The following is a 19,167-nucleotide window of genomic DNA, read 5'->3' on the forward strand; positions in this document are numbered from 1 at the left end:
GAGTTTCAGAGAGTGTCAGAGATTTTCAGAGATCTTCAGAGAGTGTCAGAGAGTGCGAGAAAGTTTCAGAGAGTGTCGGAGAGTTTCAGAGAGATTCAGAGAGTGTCCGAGAGATTCAGAAAGTGTCAGATAGTGTCAGAGAGTTTCAGAGATCTTCAGAGAGTGTCTGAGAGTGTCTGAGAGTGCCAGAGATTGTCAGAGAGTTTCAGAGAGTGTCAGAGAGTGTCAGAGAGTTTCAGAGAGTTTCAGAGAGCTTCAGAGAGTTTCAGAGAGTGTCAGAAAGTTTCAGAGAGTGTCAGAGAGTTTCAGAGAGTGTCAAAGAGTGTCAGAGTGATTCAGAGAGATTCAGAGAGTGTCAGAGATTGTCAGAGAGTTTCAGACAGTTTCAGAGAGTTTCAGAGAGTGTCAGAGAGAGTCAGAGAGCTTCAGACAGTGTCAGGGAGTGTCAGAGATTGTCAGAGAGTTTCAGATAGAGTCAGACAGTGTCTGAGATTGTCAAAGAGTGTCAAAGAGTTTCCGAGAGTGTCAGAGAGTGTCAGAGAGTTTCAGAGAGTGTCAGGGAGAGTCAGAGAGTGTCAGAGAGTGTCAGAAAGTTTCAGAGAGAGTCAGAGAGTGTCAGGGAGTTTCAGAGAGTTTCAGAGAGTGTCACAGAGTTTCAGAGATTTTCAGAGAGATTCAGAGAGTGTCAGAGAGTGTCACAGAGTGTCATAGAGTGTCAGAGAGTGTCTGAGAGTGTGAGAGAGTGTCCGAGTCTTTCAGAGAGTGTCACAGAGTTTCAGAGAGTGTCAGAGCTTTTCAGAGAGTGCCAGAGATCTTCAGAGAGTGTCAGAGAGTGCCAGAAAGTTTCAGAGAGTGTCACAGAGTGTCGGAGTGTTTCAGAGAGATTCAGAGAGTGTCCGAGAGATTCAGAAAGTGTCAGATAGTGTCAGAGAGTTTCAGAAAGTGTCACAGAGTGTCAGAGAGTGTCTGAGAGTGTCAGAGAGTGTCATAGAGTTTCAGAGAGTGTCAGAGAGTGTCAGAGAGTTTCAGACAGTTTCAGAGAGTGTCAGAGAGTTTCAGAGAGTCTCAGATAGTGTCAGAGAGTGTCAGAGAGTGTCTGAGAGTTTCAGAGAGTGTCAGAGAGTTTCAGAGATCTTCTGAGAGTTTCTGAGAGTGTCAGAGAGTTACAAAGAGTTTCAGAGAGTTTCAGAGAGTGTCAGAAAGTTTTAGAGGGTGTCCGAGAGTTTCAGAGAGTTTCAGAGGGTGTCACAGAGTGTCAGAGAGTTTCAGAAAGCTTCAGAGAGTGTCAGGGAGTGTCAGAGAGTGTCAGAGAGTTTTAGAGAGTTTCAGAGAGAGTCAGACAGTGTCTGAGAGTGTCAAAGAGTGTCAAAGAGTTTCAGAGAGTGTCAGAGGGTTTCAGACAGTTTCTGAGTGTGCCGGAGAGTGTCAGAGAGTGTCAGAGTGTTTCAGAGAGTGTCACAGAGTTTCAGAGAGTGTCAGAGATTTTCAGAGAGTTTCGGAGATCTTCAGAGAGTGTCAGTGAGTGCCACAGAGTGTCAGTGAGTGTCAGAGAGTTCCAGAGAGTGTCAGATATTTTCAGAGCGTTTCAGAGATCTTCAGAGAGTGTCAGAGAGTGCCAGAAAGTTTCAGAGAGTGTCACAGAGTGTCGGCGAGTTTCAGAGAGATTCAGAGAGTGTCCGAGAGATTCAGAAAGTGTCAGATAGTGTCAGAGAGTTTCAGAATGTGTCAGAGAGTGTCAGAGAGTGTCTGAGAGTGTCAGAGGTTGTCAGAGAGTTTCAGAGAGTGTCAGAGAGTGTCAGAGAGTTTCAGAGAGTTTCAGAGAGCTTCAGAGAGTTTCAGAGAGTGTCAGAAAGTTTCAGAGAGTGTCAGAGAGTTTCAGAGAGTGTCAAAGAGTGTCAGAGTGATTCAGAGAGATTCAGAGAGTGTCAGAGATTGTCAGAGAGTTTCAGACAGTTTCAGAGAGTTTCAGAGAGTGTCAGAGAGAGTCAGAGAGCTTCAGACAGTGTCAGGGAGTGTCAGAGATTGTCAGAGAGTTTCAGATAGAGTCAGACAGTGTCTGAGATTGTCAAAGAGTGTCAAAGAGTTTCCGAGAGTGTCAGAGAGTGTCAGAGAGTTTCAGAGAGTGTCAGGGAGAGTCAGAGAGTGTCAGAGAGTGTCAGAAAGTTTCAGAGAGAGTCAGAGAGTGTCAGGGAGTTTCAGAGAGTTTCAGAGAGTGTCACAGAGTTTCAGAGATTTTCAGAGAGATTCAGAGAGTGTCAGAGAGTGTCACAGAGTGTCATAGAGTGTCAGAGAGTGTCTGAGAGTGTGAGAGAGTGTCCGAGTCTTTCAGAGAGTGTCACAGAGTTTCAGAGAGTGTCAGAGCTTTTCAGAGAGTGCCAGAGATCTTCAGAGAGTGTCAGAGAGTGCCAGAAAGTTTCAGAGAGTGTCACAGAGTGACGGAGTGTTTCAGAGAGATTCAGAGAGTGTCCGAGAGATTCAGAAAGTGTCAGATAGTGTCAGAGAGTTTCAGAAAGTGTCACAGAGTGTCAGAGAGTGTCTGAGAGTGTCAGAGAGTGTCATAGAGTTTCAGAGAGTGTCAGAGAGTGTCAGAGAGTTTCAGACAGTTTCAGAGAGTGTCAGAGAGTTTCAGAGAGTCTCATATAGTGTCAGAGAGTGTCAGAGAGTGTCTGAGAGTTTCAGAGAGTGTCAGAGAGTTTCAGAGATCTTCTGAGAGTTTCTGAGAGTGTCAGAGAGTTACAAAGAGTTTCAGAGAGTTTCAGAGAGTGTCAGAAAGTTTCAGAGAGTGTCCGAGAGTTTCAGAGAGTTTCAGAGGGTGTCACAGAGTGTCAGAGAGTTTCAGAAAGCTTCAGAGAGTGTCAGGGAGTGTCAGAGAGTGTCAGAGAGTTTTAGAGAGTTTCAGAGAGAGTCAGACAGTGTCTGAGAGTGTCAAAGAGTGTCAAAGAGTTTCAGAGAGTGTCAGAGGGTTTCAGACAGTTTCTGAGTGTGCCGGAGAGTGTCAGAGAGTGTCAGAGTGTTTCAGAGAGTGTCACAGAGTTTCAGAGAGTGTCAGAGATTTTCAGAGAGTTTCGGAGATCTTCAGAGAGTGTCAGTGAGTGCCACAGAGTGTCAGTGAGTGTCAGAGAGTTCCAGAGAGTGTCAGATATTTTCAGAGCGTTTCAGAGATCTTCAGAGAGTGTCAGAGAGTGCCAGAAAGTTTCAGAGAGTGTCACAGAGTGTCGGCGAGTTTCAGAGAGATTCAGAGAGTGTCCGAGAGATTCAGAAAGTGTCAGATAGTGTCAGAGAGTTTCAGAATGTGTCAGAGAGTGTCAGAGAGTGTCTGAGAGTGTCAGAGGTTGTCAGAGAGTTTCAGAGAGTGTCAGAGATTGTCAGAGTGTCAGAGAGCTTCAGACAGTGTCAGGGAGTGTGAGAGATTGTCAGAGAGTCTCAGATAGAGTCATACAGTGTCTGAGATTGTCAAAGAGTGTCAAAGAGTTTCAGAGAGTGTCAGAGAGTTTCAGAGAGTGTCAGGGAGTTTCAGAGAGATTCAGAGAGTGTCCGAGAGACTCAGAAAGTGTCAGATAGTGTCAGAGAGTTTCAGAAAGTGTCACAGAATGTCAGAGAGTGTATGAGAGTGTCAGAGAGTGTCAGAGAGTTTCAGAGAGTGTCAGAGAGTTTCAGAGAGTTTCAGAGTTTCAGAGAGTGTCAGAGAGTTTCAGAGAGTCTCAGATAGTGTCAGAGAGTCTCAGAGATTGTCTGAGAGTTTCAGAGAGTGTCAGAGAGTGTCCGAGAGTTTCAGAGAGCTTCTGAGAGTTTCTGAGAGTGTCAGAGAGTTACAAAGAGTTTCAGAGAGTTTCAGAGAGTGTCAGAAAGTTTCAGAGAGTGTCCGAGAGTTTCAGAGAGTTTCAGAGGGTGTCCCAGAGTGTCAGAGAGTTTCAGAAAGCTTCAGAGAGTGTCAGGGAGTGTCAAAGAGTTTCAGAGTGTGTCAGAGAGTGTCAGAGTGTTTCAGACAGTTTCTGAGTGTGCCGGAGAGTGTCAGAGAGTGTCAGAGTGTTTCAGAGAGTGTCACAGAGTTTCAGAGAGTGTCAGAGATTTTCAGAGAGTTTCAGAGATCTTCAGAGAGTGTCAGTGAGTGCCACAGAGTGTCAGTGAGTGTCAGAGAGTTCCAGAGAGTGTCAGAGATTTTCAGAGAGTTTCAGAGATCTTCAGAGAGTGTCAGAGAGTGCCAGAAAGTTTCAGAGAGTGTCACAGAGTATCGGCGAGTTTCAGAGAGAGTCAGAGAGTGTCAGGGAGTTTCAGAGAGTTTCAGAGAGTGTCACAGAGTTTCAGAGATTTTCAGAGAGATTCAGAGAGTGTCAGAGAGTGTCACAGAGTGTCATAGAGTGTCAGAGAGTGTCTGAGAGTGTGAGAGAGTGTCCGAGTCTTTCAGAGAGTGTCACAGAGTTTCAGAGAGTGTCAGAGCTTTTCAGAGAGTGCCAGAGATCTTCAGAGAGTGTCAGAGAGTGCCAGAAAGTTTCAGAGAGTGTCACAGAGTGTCGGAGTGTTTCAGAGAGATTCAGAAAGTGTCAGATAGTGTCAGAGAGTTTCAGAAAGTGTCACAGAGTGTCAGAGAGTGTCTGAGAGTGTCAGAGAGTGTCATAGAGTTTCAGAGAGTGTCAGAGAGTGTCAGAGAGTTTCAGACAGTTTCAGAGAGTGTCAGAGAGTTTCAGAGAGTCTCAGATAGTGTCAGAGAGTGTCAGAGAGTGTCTGAGAGTTTCAGAGAGTGTCAGAGAGTTTCAGAGATCTTCTGAGAGTTTCTGAGAGTGTCAGAGAGTTACAAAGAGTTTCAGAGAGTTTCAGAGAGTGTCAGAAAGTTTCAGAGAGTGTCCGAGAGTTTCAGAGAGTTTCAGAGGGTGTCACAGAGTGTCAGAGAGTTTCAGAAAGCTTCAGAGAGTGTCAGGGAGTGTCAGAGAGTGTCAGAGAGTTTTAGAGAGTTTCAGAGAGAGTCAGACAGTGTCTGAGAGTGTCAAAGAGTGTCAAAGAGTTTCAGAGAGTGTCAGAGGGTTTCAGACAGTTTCTGAGTGTGCCGGAGAGTGTCAGAGAGTGTCAGAGTGTTTCAGAGAGTGTCACAGAGTTTCAGAGAGTGTCAGAGATTTTCAGAGAGTTTCGGAGATCTTCAGAGAGTGTCAGTGAGTGCCACAGAGTGTCAGTGAGTGTCAGAGAGTTCCAGAGAGTGTCAGATATTTTCAGAGCGTTTCAGAGATCTTCAGAGAGTGTCAGAGAGTGCCAGAAAGTTTCAGAGAGTGTCACAGAGTGTCGGCGAGTTTCAGAGAGATTCAGAGAGTGTCCGAGAGATTCAGAAAGTGTCAGATAGTGTCAGAGAGTTTCAGAATGTGTCAGAGAGTGTCAGAGAGTGTCTGAGAGTGTCAGAGGTTGTCAGAGAGTTTCAGAGAGTGTCAGAGATTGTCAGAGTGTCAGAGAGCTTCAGACAGTGTCAGGGAGTGTGAGAGATTGTCAGAGAGTTTCAGATAGAGTCATACAGTGTCTGAGATTGTCAAAGAGTGTCAAAGAGTTTCAGAGAGTGTCAGAGAGTTTCAGAGAGTGTCAGGGAGTTTCAGAGAGATTCAGAGAGTGTCCGAGAGACTCAGAAAGTGTCAGATAGTGTCAGAGAGTTTCAGAAAGTGTCACAGAATGTCAGAGAGTGTATGAGAGTGTCAGAGAGTGTCAGAGAGTTTCAGAGAGTGTCAGAGAGTTTCAGAGAGTTTCAGAGTTTCAGAGAGTGTCAGAGAGTTTCAGAGAGTCTCAGATAGTGTCAGAGAGTCTCAGAGAGTGTCTGAGAGTTTCAGAGAGTGTCAGAGAGTGTCCGAGAGTTTCAGAGAGCTTCTGAGAGTTTCTGAGAGTGTCGGAGAGTTACAAAGAGTTTCAGAGAGTTTCAGAGAGTGTCAGAAAGTTTCAGAGAGTGTCCGAGAGTTTCAGAGAGTTTCAGAGGGTGTCCCAGAGTGTCAGAGAGTTTCAGAAAGCTTCAGAGAGTGTCAGGGAGTGTCAAAGAGTTTCAGAGTGTGTCAGAGAGTGTCAGAGTGTTTCAGACAGTTTCTGAGTGTGCCGGAGAGTGTCAGAGAGTGTCAGAGTGTTTCAGAGAGTGTCACAGAGTTTCAGAGAGTGTCAGAGATTTTCAGAGAGTTTCAGAGATCTTCAGAGAGTGTCAGTGAGTGCCACAGAGTGTCAGTGAGTGTCAGAGAGTTCCAGAGAGTGTCAGAGATTTTCAGAGAGTTTCAGAGATCTTCAGAGAGTGTCAGAGAGTGCCAGAAAGTTTCAGAGAGTGTCACAGAGTATCGGCGAGTTTCAGAGAGATTCAGAGAGTGTCCGAGAGATTCAGAAAGTGTCAGATAGTGTCAGAGAGTTTCAGAATGTGTCAGAGAGTGTCAGAGAGTGTCTGAGAGTGTCAGAGATTGTCAGAGAGTTTCAGAGAGTGTCAGAGAGTTTCAGAAAGTGTCAGAGAGTGTCAGTGAGCTTCAGACAGTGTCAGGGAGTGTCAGAGTGTGTCAGAGCGTTTCAGATATAGTCAGACAGTGTCTGAGATTGTCAAAGAGTGTCAAAGAGTTTCACAGAGTGTCAGAGAGTGTCAGAGAGTTTCAGAGAGTGTCAGGGAGTGTCAGAGAGTGTCTGAGAGTGTGAGAGGGTGTCAGAGTCTTTCAGAGAGTGTCACAGAGTTTCAGAGAGTGTCAGAGATTTTCAGAGAGTGCCAGAAAGTTTCAGAGAGTGTCACAGAGTGTCGGAGTGTTTCAGAGAGATTCAGAGAGTGTCCGAGAGATTCAGAAAGTGTCAGATAGTGTCAGAGAGTTTCAGAAAGTGTCACAGAGTGTCAGAGAGTGTCTGAGAGTGTCAGAGAGTGTCAGAGAGTTTCAGAGAGTTTCAGAGAGTGTCAGAGAGTTTCAGAGAGTCTCAGATAGTGTCAGAGAGTGTCAGAGAGTGTCAGAGAGCTTCAGACAGTGTCAGGGAGTGTGAGAGATTGTCAGAGAGTTTCAGATAGAGTCAGACCGTGTCTGAGATTGTCAAAGAGTGTCAAAGAGATTCACAGAGTGTCAGAGAGTTTCAGAGAGTGTCAGGGAGTTTCAGAGAGTTTCAGAGAGTGTCACAGAGTGTCAGAGCTTTTCAGAGAGATTCAGAGAGTGTCAGAGAGTGTCACAGAGTGTCATAGATTTGCAGAGTGTGTCAGAGAGTGTCCGAGAGTTTCAGAAAGAGTCAGATAGTGTCAGAGAGTTTCAGAAAGTGTCAGAGAGTGTCAGAGAGTGTCTGAGAGTGTGAGAGGGTGTCAGAGTCTTTCAGAGAGTGTCACAGAGTTTCAGAGAGTGTCAGAGATTTTCAGAGAGTGCCAGAAAGTTTCAGAGAGTGTCACAGAGTGTCGGAGTGTTTCAGAGAGATTCAGAGAGTGTCCGAGAGACTCAGAAAGTGTCAGATAGTGTCAGAGAGTTTCAGGAAGTGTCACAGAATGTCAGAGAGTGTCTGAGAGTGTCAGAGAGTGTCAGAGAGTTTCAGAGAGTGTCAGAGAGTGTCAGAGAGTTTCAGAGTTTCAGAGAGTGTCAGAGAGTTTCAGAGAGTCTCAGATAGTGTCAGAGAGTGTCAGAGAGTGTCAGAGAGTGTCTGAGAGTTTCAGAGATTGTCAGAGAGTGTCAGAGAGTTTCAGAGAGCTTCTGAGAGTTTCTGAGAGTGTCAGAGAGTTACAAAGAGTTTCAGAGAGTTTCAGAGAGTGTCAGAAAGTTTCAGAGAGTGTCCGAGAGTTTCAGAGAGTTTCAGAGGGTGTCCCAGAGTGTCAGAGAGTTTCAGAAAGCTTCAGAGAGTGTCAGGGAGTGTCAGAGAGTGTCAGAGAGTTTCAGAGAGTTTCAGAGAGAGTCAGACAGTGTCTGAGAGTGTCAAAGAGTGTCAAAGAGTTTCAGAGTGTGTCAGAGAATGTCAGAGGGTTTCAGACAGTTTCTGAGTGCGCCGGAGAGTGTCAGAGAGTGTCAGAGTGTTTCAGAGAGTGTTACAGAGTTTCAGAGAGTGTCAGAGATTTTCAGAGAGTTTCAGAGATCTTCAGAGAGTGTCAGTGAGTGCCACAGATTGTCAGTGAGTGTCAGAGAGTTCCAGAGAGTGTCAGAGATTTTCAGAGAGTTTCAGAGATCTTCAGAGAGTGTCAGAGTGTGCCAGAAAGTTTCAGAGAGTGTCACAGAGTGTCGGCGAGTTTCAGAGAGATTCAGAGAGTGTCCGAGAGATTCAGAAAGTGTCAGATAGTGTCAGAGAGTTTCAGAATGTGTCACAGAGTGTCAGAGAGTGTCTGAGAGTGTCAGAGGTTGTCAGAGAGTTTCAGAGAGTGTCAGAGAGTGTCAGAGAGTTTCAGAGAGTGTCAGAGAGTTTCAGAGAGTGTCAGGGAGTGTCAGAGAGTGTCTGAGAGTGTGAGAGGGTGTCAGAGTCTTTCAGAGAGTGTCACAGAGTTTCAGAGAGTGTCAGAGATTTTCAGAGAGTGCCAGAAAGTTTCAGAGAGTGTCACAGAGTGTCGGAGTGTTTCAGAGAGATTCAGAGAGTGTCCGAGAGATTCAGAAAGTGTCAGATAGTGTCAGAGAGTTTCAGAAAGTGTCACAGAGTGTCAGAGAGTGTCTGAGAGTGTCAGAGAGTGTCAGAGAGTTTCAGAGAGTGTCAGAGAGTGTCAGAGAGTTTCAGAGAGTTTCAGAGAGTGTCAGAGAGTTTCAGAGAGTCTCAGATAGTGTCAGAGAGTGTCAGAGAGTGTCAGAGAGTGTCTGAGAGTTTCAGAAAGTGTCACAGAGTGTCAGAGAGTGTCTGAGAGTGTCAGAGAGTGTCAGAGAGTGTCAGAGAGTTTCAGAGAGTGTCAGAGAGTGTCAGAGAGTTTCAGAGAGTTTCAGAGAGTGTCAGAGAGTTTCAGAGAGTCTCAGATAGTGTCAGAGAGTGTCAGAGAGTGTCAGAGAGTGTCTGAGAGTTTCAGAGAGTGTCAGAGAGTTTCAGAGAGCTTCTGAGAGTTTCAGAGAGTGTCAGAAAGTTTCAGAGAGTGTCCGAGAGTTTCAGAGAGTTTCAGAGGGTGTCCCAGAGTGTCAGAGAGTTTCAGAAAGCTTCAGAGAGTGTCAGGGAGTGTCAGAGAGTGTCAGAGAGTTTCAGAGAGTTTCAGAGAGAGTCAGCCAGTGTCTGAGAGTGTCAAAGAGTGTCAGAGAGTTTCAGAGTGTGTCAGAGAATGTCAGAGGGTTTCAGACAGTTTCTGAGTGTGCCGGAGAGTGTCAGAGAGTGTCAGAGTGTTTCAGAGAGGGTCACAGAGTTTCAGAGAGTGTCAGAGATTTTCAGAGAGTTTCAGACAGTTTCAGAGAGTTTCAGAGAGTGTCAGAGAGTTTCAGAGAGTGTCAGAGAGCGTCAGAGAGTGTCAGAGAGTTTCAGAGAGTGTCAGAGTGTTTCAGAGACTTTCTGAGAGTGTCAGAGAGTTCCAGACAGTTTCAGAGAGTTTCTGAGTGTGTCGGAGTGTCTCTGACAGAGTCACAGAGTATCTGAGAGTGTCACAGAGTGTCAGAGAGTGTCAGAGATTTTCAGAGAGTTTCAGAGATGTTCAGAGAGTGTCAGAGAGTGTCAGAAAGTTTCAGAGAGAGTCAGAGAGTGTCAGAGAGTTTCAGAAAGCTTCAGAGAGTGTCAGGGAGTGTCAGAGAGTGTCAGAGAGTTTCAGAGAGTTTCAGAGAGAGTCAGACAGTGTCTGAGAGTGTCAAAGAGTGTCAAAGAGTTTCAGAGTGTGTCAGAGAGTGTCAGAGGGTTTCAGACAGTTTCTGAGTGCGCCGAAGAGTGTCAGAGAGTGTCAGAGTGTTTCAGAGTGTGTCACAGAGTTTCAGAGAGTGTCAGAGATTTTCAGAGAGTTTCAGAGATCTTCAGAGAGTGTCAGTGAGTGCCACAGAGTGTCAGTGAGTGTCAGAGAGTTCCAGAGAGTGTCAGAGATTTTCAGAGAGTTTCAGAGATCTTCAGAGAGTGTCAGAGTGTGCCAGAAAGTTTCAGAGAGTGTCACAGAGTGTCGGCGAGTTTCAGAGAGATTCAGAGAGTGTCCGAGAGATTCAGAAAGTGTCAGATAGTGTCAGAGAGTTTCAGAATGTGTCAGAGAGTGTCAGAGAGTGTCTGAGAGTGTCAGAGATTGTCAGAGAGTTTCAGAGAGTGTCAGAGAGTGTCAGAGAGTTTCAGAAAGTGTCAGAGAGTGTCAGTGAGCTTCAGACAGTGTCAGGGAGTGTCAGAGTGTGTCAGAGCGTTTCAGATATAGTCAGACAGTGTCTGAGATTGTCAAAGAGTGTCAAAGAGTTTCACAGAGTGTCAGAGAGTATCAGAGAGTTTCAGAGAGTGTCAGGGAGTGTCAGAGAGTGTCTGAGAGTGTGAGAGGGCGTCAGAGTCTTTCAGAGAGTGTCACAGAGTTTCAGAGAGTGTCAGAGATTTTCAGAGAGTGCCAGAAAGTTTCAGAGAGTGTCACAGAGTGTCGGAGTGTTTCAGAGAGATTCAGAGAGTGTCCGAGAGATTCAGAAAGTGTCAGATAGTGTCAGAGAGTTTCAGAAAGTGTCACAGAGTGTCAGAGAGTGTCTGAGAGTGTCAGAGAGTGTCAGAGAGTTTCAGAGAGTGTCAGAGAGTGTCAGAGAGTTTCAGAGAGTTTCAGAGAGTGTCAGAGAGTTTCAGAGAGTCTCAGATAGTGTCAGAGAGTGTCAGAGAGTGTCAGAGAGTGTCTGAGAGTTTCAGAAAGTGTCACAGAGTGTCAGAGAGTGTCTGAGAGTGTCAGAGAGTGTCAGAGAGTTTCAGAGAGTGTCAGAGAGTGTCAGAGAGTTTCAGAGAGTTTCAGAGAGTGTCAGAGAGTTTCAGAGAGTCTCAGATAGTGTCAGAGAGTGTCAGAGAGTGTCAGAGAGTGTCTGAGAGTTTCAGAGAGTGTCAGAGAGTTTCAGAGAGCTTCTGAGAGTTTCAGAGAGTGTCAGAAAGTTTCAGAGAGTGTCCGAGAGTTTCAGAGAGTTTCAGAGGGTGTCCCAGAGTGTCAGAGAGTTTCAGAAAGCTTCAGAGAGTGTCAGGGAGTGTCAGAGAGTGTCAGAGAGTTTCAGAGAGTTTCAGAGAGAGTCAGCCAGTGTCTGAGAGTGTCAAAGAGTGTCAGAGAGTTTTAGAGTGTGTCAGAGAATGTCAGAGGGTTTCAGACAGTTTCTGAGTGTGCCGGAGAGTGTCAGAGAGTGTCAGAGTGTTTCAGAGAGGGTCACAGAGTTTCAGAGAGTGTCAGAGATTTTCAGAGAGTTTCAGACAGTTTCAGAGAGTTTCAGAGAGTGTCAGAGAGTTTCAGAGAGTGTCAGAGAGCGTCAGAGAGTGTCAGAGAGTTTCAGAGAGTGTCAGAGTGTTTCAGAGACTTTCTGAGAGTGTCAGAGAGTTCCAGAGAGTTTCAGAGAGTTTCTGAGTGTGTCGGAGTGTCTCTGACAGAGTCACAGAGTATCTGAGAGTGTCACAGAGTGTCAGAGAGTGTCAGAGATTTTCAGAGAGTTTCAGAGATGTTCAGAGAGTGTCAGAGAGTGTCAGAAAGTTTCAGAGAGAGTCAGAGAGTGTCAGGGAGTTTCAGAGAGTTTCAGAGAGTGTCACAGAGTGTCAGAGCCTTTCAGAGAGATTCAGAGAGTGTCAGAGAGTGTCAGAGAGTGTCATAGAGTTGCAGAGTGTGTCAGAGAGTGTCCGAGTGTTTCAGAAAGAGTCAGATAGTGTCAGAAAGTTTCAGAAAGTGTCAAAGAGTGTCAGAGAGTGTCTGAGAGAGTGTCAGAGTCTTTCAGAGAGTGTCACAGAGTTTCAGAGAGTGTGAGAGATTTTCAGAGAGTGCCAGAGATCTTTAGAGAGTGTCAGAGAGTGCCAGAAAGTTTCAGAGAGTGTCACAGAGTGTCAGAGAGTTTCAGAGAGATTCAGAGAGTGTCCGAGAGATTCAGCAAGTGTCAGATAGTGTCAGAGAGTTTCAGAAAGTGTCACAGAGTGTCAGAGAGTGTCTGAGAGTGTCTGAGAGTGTCTGAGAGTTTCAGAGAGTGTCAGAGAGTGTCAGAGAGTTTCAGAGAGTTTCAGAGAGTGTCAGAGAGTTTCAGAGAGTCTCAGATAGTGTCAGAGAGTGTCAGAGAGTGTCTGAGAGTGCCTGAGAGTTTCAGAGAGTGTCAGAGAGTGTCAGAGAGTTTCAGAGAACTTCTGAGAGTTTCTGAGAGTGTCAGAGAGTGTCAGAGAGTGTCAGAGAGTGTCAGAGTTTTTCAGAGAGTTTCAGAGATGTTCAGAGAGTGTCAGAGAGTGTCAGGGAGTTTCAGAGAGTTACAGAGTGTCACAGAGTGTCAGAGAGTTTCAGGGAGATTCAGAGAGTTTCAGAGAGTGTCAGAGAGTGTCACAGAGTGACACAGAGTTGCAGAGTGTGTCAGAGAGTGTCCGAGAGTTTCCGAAAGTGTCAGATACTGTCAGAGAGTTTCAGAAAGTGTCAGAGAGTGTCAGAGAGTGTCTGAGAATGTCAGAGAGTGTCAGAGTGTTTCAGAGAGTTTCACAGAGTTTCAGAGAGTGTCAGAGATTTTCAGAGAGTTTCAGAGATCTTCAGAGAGTGTCAGAGAGTGCGAGAAAGTTTCAGAGAGTGTCACAGAGTGTCGGAGAGTTTCAGAGAGATTCAGAGAGTGTCCGAGAGATTCAGAAAATGTCAGATAGTTTCAGAGAGTTTCAGAGATCTTCAGAGAGTGTCGGAGAGTGTCTGAGAGTGCCAGAGATTGTCAGAGAGTTTCAGAGAGTGTCAGAGAGAGTCAGAGAGTTTCAGAGAGTTTCAGAGAGTGTCAGAGAGTGTCAGAGAGTTTCAGAGAGTTTCAGAGAGCTTCAGAGAGTTTCAGAGAGTGTCAGAAAGTTTCAGAGTGTGTCAGAGAGTTTCAGAGAGTGTCACAGAATGTCAGAGTGATTCAGAGAGATTCAGAGAGTGTCAGACAGTGTCAGACAGTTTCAGAGTGTTTCAGAGAGTGTCAGAGAGTTTCAGAGAGAGTCAGTGAGTGTCAGAGAGTGTCAAAGAGTGTCACAGAGTTTCAGAGAGTGTCAGAGAGCGTCAGAGAGTGTCAGAGAGTTTCAGAGAGTGTCAGAGAGTTTCAAAGACTTTCTGAGAGTGTCAGAGAGTTCCAGAGAGTTTCTGAGAGTTTCTGAGTGTGTCGGAGTGTGTCTGAGAGAGTCAGAGAGTATCTGAGAGTGTCACAGAGTGTCAGAGAGTGTCAGACATTTTCAGAGAGTTTCAGAGATGTTCAGAGAGTGTCAGAGAGTGTCAGAAAGTTTCAGAGAGAGTCAGAGAGTGTCAGGGAGTTTCAGAGAGTTTCAGAGAGTTTCAGAGAGCTTCAGAGAGTTTCAGAGAGTGTCAGAAAGTTTCAGAGAGTGTCAGAGAGTTTCAGAGAGTGTCAAAGAGTGTCAGAGTGATTCAGAGAGATTCAGAGAGTGTCAGAGATTGTCAGAGAGTTTCAGACAGTTTCAGAGAGTTTCAGAGAGTGTCAGAGAGAGTCAGAGAGCTTCAGACAGTGTCAGGGAGTGTCAGAGATTGTCAGAGAGTTTCAGATAGAGTCAGACAGTGTCTGAGATTGTCAAAGAGTGTCAAAGAGTTTCCGAGAGTGTCAGAGAGTGTCAGAGAGTTTCAGAGAGTGTCAGGGAGAGTCAGAGAGTGTCAGAGAGTGTCAGAAAGTTTCAGAGAGAGTCAGAGAGTGTCAGGGAGTTTCAGAGAGTTTCAGAGAGTGTCACAGAGTTTCAGAGATTTTCAGAGAGATTCAGAGAGTGTCAGAGAGTGTCACAGAGTGTCATAGAGTGTCAGAGAGTGTCTGAGAGTGTGAGAGAGTGTCCGAGTCTTTCAGAGAGTGTCACAGAGTTTCAGAGAGTGTCAGAGCTTTTCAGAGAGTGCCAGAGATCTTCAGAGAGTGTCAGAGAGTGCCAGAAAGTTTCAGAGAGTGTCACAGAGTGACGGAGTGTTTCAGAGAGATTCAGAGAGTGTCCGAGAGATTCAGAAAGTGTCAGATAGTGTCAGAGAGTTTCAGAAAGTGTCACAGAGTGTCAGAGAGTGTCTGAGAGTGTCAGAGAGTGTCATAGAGTTTCAGAGAGTGTCAGAGAGTGTCAGAGAGTTTCAGACAGTTTCAGAGAGTGTCAGAGAGTTTCAGAGAGTCTCATATAGTGTCAGAGAGTGTCAGAGAGTGTCTGAGAGTTTCAGAGAGTGTCAGAGAGTTTCAGAGATCTTCTGAGAGTTTCTGAGAGTGTCAGAGAGTTACAAAGAGTTTCAGAGAGTTTCAGAGAGTGTCAGAAAGTTTCAGAGAGTGTCCGAGAGTTTCAGAGAGTTTCAGAGGGTGTCACAGAGTGTCAGAGAGTTTCAGAAAGCTTCAGAGAGTGTCAGGGAGTGTCAGAGAGTGTCAGAGAGTTTTAGAGAGTTTCAGAGAGAGTCAGACAGTGTCTGAGAGTGTCAAAGAGTGTCAAAGAGTTTCAGAGAGTGTCAGAGGGTTTCAGACAGTTTCTGAGTGTGCCGGAGAGTGTCAGAGAGTGTCAGAGTGTTTCAGAGAGTGTCACAGAGTTTCAGAGAGTGTCAGAGATTTTCAGAGAGTTTCGGAGATCTTCAGAGAGTGTCAGTGAGTGCCACAGAGTGTCAGTGAGTGTCAGAGAGTTCCAGAGAGTGTCAGATATTTTCAGAGCGTTTCAGAGATCTTCAGAGAGTGTCAGAGAGTGCCAGAAAGTTTCAGAGAGTGTCACAGAGTGTCGGCGAGTTTCAGAGAGATTCAGAGAGTGTCCGAGAGATTCAGAAAGTGTCAGATAGTGTCAGAGAGTTTCAGAATGTGTCAGAGAGTGTCAGAGAGTGTCTGAGAGTGTCAGAGGTTGTCAGAGAGTTTCAGAGAGTGTCAGAGATTGTCAGAGTGTCAGAGAGCTTCAGACAGTGTCAGGGAGTGTGAGAGATTGTCAGAGAGTTTCAGATAGAGTCATACAGTGTCTGAGATTGTCAAAGAGTGTCAAAGAGTTTCAGAGAGTGTCAGAGAGTTTCAGAGAGTGTCAGGGAGTTTCAGAGAGATTCAGAGAGTGTCCGAGAGACTCAGAAAGTGTCAGATAGTGTCAGAGAGTTTCAGAAAGTGTCACAGAATGTCAGAGAGTGTATGAGAGTGTCAGAGAGTGTCAGAGAGTTTCAGAGAGTGTCAGAGAGTTTCAGAGAGTTTCAGAGTTTCAGAGAGTGTCAGAGAGTTTCAGAGAGTCTCAGATAGTGTCAGAGAGTCTCAGAGATTGTCTGAGAGTTTCAGAGAGTGTCAGAGAGTGTCCGAGAGTTTCAGAGAGCTTCTGAGAGTTTCTGAGAGTGTCAGAGAGTTACAAAGAGTTTCAGAGAGTTTCAGAGAGTGTCAGAAAGTTTCAGAGAGTGTCCGAGAGTTTCAGAGAGTTTCAGAGGGTGTCCCAGAGTGTCAGAGAGTTTCAGAAAGCTTCAGAGAGTGTCAGGGAGTGTCAAAGAGTTTCAGAGTGTGTCAGAGAGTGTCAGAGTGTTTCAGACAGTTTCTGAGTGTGCCGGAGAGTGTCAGAGAGTGTCAGAGTGTTTCAGAGAGTGTCACAGAGTTTCAGAGAGTGTCAGAGATTTTCAGAGAGTTTCAGAGATCTTCAGAGAGTGTCAGTGAGTGCCACAGAGTGTCAGTGAGTGTCAGAGAGTTCCAGAGAGTGTCAGAGATTTTCAGAGAGTTTCAGAGATCTTCAGAGAGTGTCAGAGAGTGCCAGAAAGTTTCAGAGAGTGTCACAGAGTATCGGCGAGTTTCAGAGAGAGTCAGAGAGTGTCAGGGAGTTTCAGAGAGTTTCAGAGAGTGTCACAGAGTTTCAGAGATTTTCAGAGAGATTCAGAGAGTGTCAGAGAGTGTCACAGAGTGTCATAGAGTGTCAGAGAGTGTCTGAGAGTGTGAGAGAGTGTCCGAGTCTTTCAGAGAGTGTCACAGAGTTTCAGAGAGTGTCAGAGCTTTTCAGAGAGTGCCAGAGATCTTCAGAGAGTGTCAGAGAGTGCCAGAAAGTTTCAGAGAGTGTCACAGAGTGTCGGAGTGTTTCAGAGAGATTCAGAAAGTGTCAGATAGTGTCAGAGAGTTTCAGAAAGTGTCACAGAGTGTCAGAGAGTGTCTGAGAGTGTCAGAGAGTGTCATAGAGTTTCAGAGAGTGTCAGAGAGTGTCAGAGAGTTTCAGACAGTTTCAGAGAGTGTCAGAGAGTTTCAGAGAGTCTCAGATAGTGTCAGAGAGTGTCAGAGAGTGTCTGAGAGTTTCAGAGAGTGTCAGAGAGTTTCAGAGATCTTCTGAGAGTTTCTGAGAGTGTCAGAGAGTTACAAAGAGTTTCAGAGAGTTTCAGAGAGTGTCAGAAAGTTTCAGAGAGTGTCCGAGAGTTTCAGAGAGTTTCAGAGGGTGTCACAGAGTGTCAGAGAGTTTCAGAAAGCTTCAGAGAGTGTCAGGGAGTGTCAGAGAGTGTCAGAGAGTTTTAGAGAGTTTCAGAGAGAGTCAGACAGTGTCTGAGAGTGTCAAAGAGTGTCAAAGAGTTTCAGAGAGTGTCAGAGGGTTTCAGACAGTTTCTGAGTGTGCCGGAGAGTGTCAGAGAGTGTCAGAGTGTTTCAGAGAGTGTCACAGAGTTTCAGAGAGTGTCAGAGATTTTCAGAGAGTTTCGGAGATCTTCAGAGAGTGTCAGTGAGTGCCACAGAGTGTCAGTGAGTGTCAGAGAGTTCCAGAGAGTGTCAGATATTTTCAGAGCGTTTCAGAGATCTTCAGAGAGTGTCAGAGAGTGCCAGAAAGTTTCAGAGAGTGTCACAGAGTGTCGGCGAGTTTCAGAGAGATTCAGAGAGTGTCCGAGAGATTCAGAAAGTGTCAGATAGTGTCAGAGAGTTTCAGAATGTGTCAGAGAGTGTCAGAGAGTGTCTGAGAGTGTCAGAGGTTGTCAGAGAGTTTCAGAGAGTGTCAGAGATTGTCAGAGTGTCAGAGAGCTTCAGACAGTGTCAGGGAGTGTGAGAGATTGTCAGAGAGTTTCAGATAGAGTCATACAGTGTCTGAGATTGTCAAAGAGTGTCAAAGAGTTTCAGAGAGTGTCAGAGAGTTTCAGAGAGTGTCAGGGAGTTTCAGAGAGATTCAGAGAGTGTCCGAGAGACTCAGAAAGTGTCAGATAGTGTCAGAGAGTTTCAGAAAGTGTCACAGAATGTCAGAGAGTGTATGAGAGTGTCAGAGAGTGTCAGAGAGTTTCAGAGAGTGTCAGAGAGTTTCAGAGAGTTTCAGAGTTTCAGAGAGTGTCAGAGAGTTTCAGAGAGTCTCAGATAGTGTCAGAGAGTCTCAGAGAGTGTCTGAGAGTTTCAGAGAGTGTCAGAGAGTGTCCGAGAGTTTCAGAGAGCTTCTGAGAGTTTCTGAGAGTGTCGGAGAGTTACAAAGAGTTTCAGAGAGTTTCAGAGAGTGTCAGAAAGTTTCAGAGAGTGTCCGAGAGTTTCAGAGAGTTTCAGAGGGTGTCCCAGAGTGTCAGAGAGTTTCAGAAAGCTTCAGAGAGTGTCAGGGAGTGTCAAAGAGTTTCAGAGTGTGTCAGAGAGTGTCAGAGTGTTTCAGACAGTTTCTGAGTGTGCCGGAGAGTGTCAGAGAGTGTCAGAGTGTTTCAGAGAGTGTCACAGAGTTTCAGAGAGTGTCAGAGATTTTCAGAGAGTTTCAGAGATCTTCAGAGAGTGTCAGTGAGTGCCACAGAGTGTCAGTGAGTGTCAGAGAGTTCCAGAGAGTGTCAGAGATTTTCAGAGAGTTTCAGAGATCTTCAGAGAGTGTCAGAGAGTGCCAGAAAGTTTCAGAGAGTGTCACAGAGTATCGGCGAGTTTCAGAGAGATTCAGAGAGTGTCCGAGAGATTCAGAAAGTGTCAGATAGTGTCAGAGAGTTTCAGAATGTGTCAGAGAGTGTCAGAGAGTGTCTGAGAGTGTCAGAGATTGTCAGAGAGTTTCAGAGAGTGTCAGAGAGTTTCAGAAAGTGTCAGAGAGTGTCAGTGAGCTTCAGACAGTGTCAGGGAGTGTCAGAGTGTGTCAGAGCGTTTCAGATATAGTCAGACAGTGTCTGAGATTGTCAAAGAGTGTCAAAGAGTTTCACAGAGTGTCAGAGAGTGTCAGAGAGTTTCAGAGAGTGTCAGGGAGTGTCAGAGAGTGTCTGAGAGTGTGAGAGGGTGTCAGAGTCTTTCAGAGAGTGTCACAGAGTTTCAGAGAGTGTCAGAGATTTTCAGAGAGTGCCAGAAAGTTTCAGAGAGTGTCACAGAGTGTCGGAGTGTTTCAGAGAGATTCAGAGAGTGTCCGAGAGATTCAGAAAGTGTCAGATAGTGTCAGAGAGTTTCAGAAAGTGTCACAGAGTGTCAGAGAGTGTCTGAGAGTGTCAGAGAGTGTCAGAGAGTTTCAGAGAGTTTCAGAGAGTGTCAGAGAGTTTCAGAGAGTCTCAGATAGTGTCAGAGAGTGTCAGAGAGTGTCAGAGAGCTTCAGACAGTGTCAGGGAGTGTGAGAGATTGTCAGAGAGTTTCAGATAGAGTCAGACCGTGTCTGAGATTGTCAAAGAGTGTCAAAGAGATTCACAGAGTGTCAGAGAGTTTCAGAGAGTGTCAGGGAGTTTCAGAGAGTTTCAGAGAGTGTCACAGAGTGTCAGAGCTTTTCAGAGAGATTCAGAGAGTGTCAGAGAGTGTCACAGAGTGTCATAGATTTGCAGAGTGTGTCAGAGAGTGTCCGAGAGTTTCAGAAAGAGTCAGATAGTGTCAGAGAGTTTCAGAAAGTGTCAGAGAGTGTCAGAGAGTGTCTGAGAGTGTGAGAGGGTGTCAGAGTCTTTCAGAGAGTGTCACAGAGTTTCAGAGAGTGTCAGAGATTTTCAGAGAGTGCCAGAAAGTTTCAGAGAGTGTCACAGAGTGTCGGAGTGTTTCAGAGAGATTCAGAGAGTGTCCGAGAGACTCAGAAAGTGTCAGATAGTGTCAGAGAGTTTCAGGAAGTGTCACAGAATGTCAGAGAGTGTCTGAGAGTGTCAGAGAGTGTCAGAGAGTTTCAGAGAGTGTCAGAGAGTGTCAGAGAGTTTCAGAGTTTCAGAGAGTGTCAGAGAGTTTCAGAGAGTCTCAGATAGTGTCAGAGAGTGTCAGAGAGTGTCAGAGAGTGTCTGAGAGTTTCAGAGATTGTCAGAGAGTGTCAGAGAGTTTCAGAGAGCTTCTGAGAGTTTCTGAGAGTGTCAGAGAGTTACAAAGAGTTTCAGAGAGTTTC

The sequence above is a fragment of the Heterodontus francisci genome, chromosome 34 (genome assembly GCF_036365525.1).
Source record: "Heterodontus francisci isolate sHetFra1 chromosome 34, sHetFra1.hap1, whole genome shotgun sequence".
Lineage (NCBI taxonomy): Eukaryota > Metazoa > Chordata > Chondrichthyes > Heterodontiformes > Heterodontidae > Heterodontus > Heterodontus francisci.